Below are 5,446 nucleotides of genomic sequence, written 5' to 3' on the forward strand. Positions count from 1 at the left end.
GAGTCAAAACAGCCTCCAACACATTATGAATTAAGCAGACACTGATATAAATTTGCTGTTGCAGTCAGAGGCAGTTTAATAAAGCAGCAATCCAAAATAAAGTTCTGTTTTGACAAAAGAAAAAACAGCAGTTGTATAAAACATTTAAGTATCCTTTCAGATAACTTTACTAAAGTCATGTTTAACTCCGTAATCTTTTCATAATATGTTTGACTTTATAAAAGAATCCAATTGGTGAATTTCATTGCAAGTCAAGTTTTCCAAAAGACCACTAGACACATTCCTCCCCACATCAGCAACACCAGCTTCTACCTCACAGATGCTGGATTTCAGCTGAGGTCAGCTATGTTTTTTCGACACGCTTCTGTCTGCAGCTGCTAATAACGCTATTTCAACCTTCTACCTGCAACTGATGGCTGAGATGCACTTCTCAATAATGCATTAGACAGGCAGGCAAGCACCCCCCCTCGCACACACTGTACAGCTGAATACAGTTATGATGTTGCCTCTCCTGCCTGATTCAAAGGTGAGTAAGGCCTATTGATTTGTGGACACAGAGCACCACTTCTCATCTTCTCTTGGCCTGACTGCAAAATGGATTTGGGTGATGATGATGGTGAAGGTGGCGATGGGAGTAATACACAACAAGAAAACGAGGGGAAGATGGAGAGGGCAGAGAAGAGGGGTGTGGGGGAGGGTTTGATGAAAACAGACAGAGAGAAAAACATACTGGAAAAATAAGGGAGGCACCAGTGCTTTGTTACTCTTTCAGTTGTGGTGGCAGTGCTGCCAAAGGGTTTGGGAGGGCGATAGGACTTTTTTCGTATTTCCCTTAACCCCATCTAAGAGGAGATCTATGTTCAGTGTTACAGTCTGCATTTGTCATTCAATTTTGTCGCATGTTCAAAAATAAATTGCAACAAGTCATCTCAATTGTATTTACACACTGACTCTGGATATTTCTTTGATCCTTAAAGTTTGATTGTCTGTGTTTTTGGCATCAGTCGTATGCTTTTTGAAGGTTGTTGGACCGCTCAGGACCACCACACATACAAGCATAATTAGCTAAAATGACATCTGTCAAAGAGCCAGCACCAAGTAATTTATGACAAAAAATGTAAAGAGACACGGGGTCAATTGGATTATGGAAACTGGTGGTCTTTATTTTCATTTGGGCTTTCAAACTGGACCGACGACATACCTGAAAACAGCTCTGTCATAAGCTGGTGAATATTTCCTTTCTCGTGGTACTAAGTCCAAGGGCTACAGTATTTACTTCTTCTAATTTTATTTCTTTCTGTGAAGAAGTGAAGGTACCACAAAATCATCATCAATGCTTCACTTCACATATTTTACCTTCTATTGTGAATACTTGCAATGGATAGATTAATAACAACACATTGTACTGAGTGTTCAATCTTTCTGTGTGGCAAGACTTTTGTTGGATGATGGACAAAAACACATGCTGATCTGGAAAAGCCTGAAGTCACGTAATGTCGAAGGTTTCAAGAATCAACTAGTAATTTGGTGTTGTCTGTATTACAGCCCAGTATCTGTTTCTTTGTATTTGCAGGGAGTTGTTGCTGCATGTACAGCCAGGTTGTTGAGTAAATATTGAAAATCTGAATTTATGTTTTTACTGCTCCTTTGGTTTATGAGAAATCATGGTCACCTTCACTACATGGTGCGAGTCTGATGTCATTTTTGGACTACAACATTTTCAGAAGTGACAAACCTATTATATCAGCTTGCACTGAAAGTAAAATTTGCTACTTTTGCAAGCTAGTCATTCAGATAAACATTCAGGCCACTGAAGTTAGCCAGAGCGGAGCCAAGATAAAGTGCATTGTCTCCCTATTTTTCTCTGTCCATTGGTGGCTTCCTCAGTGGACTCACCACTGATAACTACATAATGCTTCCCGCTCAACAAAGGCTCCCTCAACCAGATGGCAAATTAGTGCCAATTGTTCAAAAACAATGTGGATGGCTGATGACAGACGCTGAGGGTTCACGACTGAGACAGCAGCATGGTTTCGTTTGGACAGAAGATTTTTCCATTCAGACTTCTACTGCCCTGGACTACAACACCAAATGAGCGAGCATGGGGCAACTGGGAATCGTTATTTAGAACTTCAGGGGCCCCCGCCGTTTAACACACATCCGCCAAGTTCAATCTGCTCCAGCAGAACTTGTGATACCTCTGCCAGAGTGTTGGTGAAAAACAGATGAGGTGCTGCTGATGCGCTTCTTCATGTACAGATTTGGCAGCAAGCTTTTGATTTCTGCTCATTTTTTTGTCTCACATATTATCTGTCCACACTTCAGGTCATTAAAGTTACACCCAACCTCAGAGCAGCAACTTAATACACCGACAACTGAAGGCATTAGTCGACTCTTCGATTTGTTTTATAGCAGGTTTTCACCAGTTGGATATTTTCATGTGAGGCTGATTTCAACATTTGAGGGTTCAGGCTCAATGTGAGACTTCAGTACTTCACTGAACGAAACAATGTGTGTTGTTTCTGGCCATTTCTGCAGGTTTACTCAATCTTAATGACTTTAGTAATGGAGCTAGTGACACACTGCTGAAACACTGGACAAGTCCTGCATTTTTATGAGCTAAGGAAAAGCTGGCAGTGGTAGACTTCTATGATGGATTGCACCACTTGCTCTGTGGCGTTTAGTTTTGAGAAAATAAAACCATCCAGTTGCTAATGTGTTGTAACAGTTTCAAAGGTCTATTTTCCAATAATACATTTAAATGTAAAAATGTATGTGTTTGAGTTGGTCAGTTATTACAATGGCACACAGAGTAGGATGAGGTAGTGGTGTTCAGGGTTATATTTAGAGAAAAGAAAAAAAAACATAGGAGCCCTGCTGAAAACCACAAAATGAAGAGACCACAACTTCTGTTCAAACAAGCATAACAAACCAAGGCTTATTTTAGCTTTGCTGGTGAGCAGTCCAGAGCACACTCTTCTGAGTGAACAGCTGTGGTACTAACCAGAACCTCAATCTATTACTTTTAGATAATAAATCAAAAATAAGAGACAGTGCCAAGCATAACAGCCATAAAATAGAAAAATATCACCCCATTAAAACATGGCTGGCTTTGAAAGTGTGTAATTAGTTTTTATTTCATTTTATATGCATTTGAACCAAAGAGAGGAAGTGTTTAAAAATCAAATGGGAGAAATAAGCAATCTGTGAAGACTGACCTCAGGGTACTAGGGAAGTTGGTGATTATTTTTCAATTTAATTTTTAAACATTTGAGTCATCCTGTACTGATTAAAAGTGAATGTCCTGTCAGCTGTGGTGTAAAAGAAAGTTTTGTCTGTTATCCTGGGTACTCAGTGTCATAAATGGCCTCTAACAAACAGGGCTTTGCACTGGTCACAAACTATTTACGCGCATAGACCGTGTCTTTTGTCAGCAAATATCTAAATTTCAACCGAAGGCCAATAGTATGGTAAAAGCACAGTAACTACCTGTTTACTGCACCGAGAATGTGTAAAAATAATACGTGAGGGGCAGTACATGTCAGTGACTAATTTTTAAGGGTAGATCAAGATCAATGAAAAAACAGGTTATACACCAAGCAGTTACTTGACCTCTCTACTGCATTTGAAGGTTAAACAGCTGTTTAAGAATTTTTCTATTTTCATAACTGCCCATGGTATAAAAAACCTAATCCAGTAGGAACCTTATAACTGTGTCGACATTTATCCTCAACATTTCTCTGTCTTGGATTAAATCTGCACTTTCTGCACATGCTTCCCTGCTTTGCAGTCACGTGAGGTAACATTACAATTTTTTTCTGAGTGACAAAAACATGGTCACCTCCTGCTGTGCCATATTCCTTTCTATTAACAACCATCATATCAGTCAGAAGTTTTGCTTTGCTTCAATAGGTATTTGCTTGGACTTTGCAGAAGCTTGTAAAACTGTAAACGCTTTCTTGCTCTCTTCTTCAGTCTAAAGATTGCAAGAGACATGAGTTGCTGAGAATCCATTTTTCTTCCCATTGAAATGATTCTGGTCCGTGTTGGTCTTCTTTTTCAGCTGAATAAATGGAGTCTACCGGTGAAATTAGGAAGAAAAACCTTCTTCTTATATGTTAGACTTACAAAGACATTTCAGTCCTTCTGGTGGTGGTGCTGAAGGAAGGTCTGGGGACCACAAATGTCTGTGCAACATTCCATCGAAGTCCGTTCAATAACTGTTAACCCTCTGCTTTCCAAATGTGCGGTGATCCACCAACAAACTGGATGTCATGCACTCAAAACACTTGCAATACCCCTGGGCTAGCTGTAAAACACTTCTTCTGGGAGCAGAAAGGTATAGGGCAGTTTGTTGAAGAAAAACATCCTCCGTGACTTTTCATTGCCCACACTGAGCCACTCAGTCTGAAAAATATCAGTAAACTCTATTTCTTTTGCAAATCTTAAATCCCAATTAAAAGGAAACTATTAATCAAAACACCTGCTGGTGACAAAGCAATTTTTTTCAAAGACTCGCTGAACTTCTTTGAACCTCTTCCGATTTCTTCCCTTCTCTGACTTTTTGACCATTGATTTATAGCCTATGACTTGTATAAAACATGATAAAAATAAATTGACGGTTTGTGGGTACAGAAAAAAAGTGCATCCTGTCTGCATCAACAGTGGAAAAATCTAACCTCCAGAGTAACGAAGTGGGGACATGTATGGGCAAGTCAACTTAAAAGCAGGTATAAGGAGCCCCTCAGCACATCCTGGCTCTCTAGTTCCTGCCATTTGTTCTCTGTCTCTGGGAGAAAAACCCAGCTGAAAGCACAGGATACTGGATAGAGACAGCTTTCCTTATTTTGGACACATTTATCTGCAATTATCGTCTGAGATCTTGTTGGTACAACTTGTGAAAGTATCCCTGCTTCCTGTCAGTCCACTTTTTCTGTGATTCTTTAGCTTTACCTCCCTTACAACCTGTGTCCTCAGGATTTCACCTGTTGAGCAAAATAAGCAGAGCCATGTGAAACTCTCACGCCCCTGATTTCTTTATATTGCCTCAAATAATTATTCTGAAATCTACCCGACAGTTAAGTAATTTTCTCGAAATTTGGCTAGTGACGCTGTGGATGGAGCGAATCTGATTGGATCACACAAAGCAAGAGCCACACATTTTTGTCTTTGTTTCCTTATTGGTTCATTTGTCATGTTCTTGGCTCCAGACAAGACAATTGTACAGTCCCTTCAATACCAAACTTCCATTATAACCAGCACGTGTAGCAGCAGTGAAAATAAATACCTCAGCTATTCCAACACCTCCACTTAATGAACTACGAACAAATCCCTGCTCCAATCATGCAGCGATGATTGGTTTACCAACAGCATCAGCCTGCCCCCATCATCCCACCTGACATCTGTAATGATAACTGAGCTAATGCTAAATCTCCTTGCCTCATCT

This window comes from Leuresthes tenuis, unplaced genomic scaffold, assembly GCF_036924035.1.
Source record: "Leuresthes tenuis unplaced genomic scaffold, fLeuTen1.0.hap1 SCAF_24, whole genome shotgun sequence".
NCBI lineage: Eukaryota > Metazoa > Chordata > Actinopteri > Atheriniformes > Atherinopsidae > Leuresthes > Leuresthes tenuis.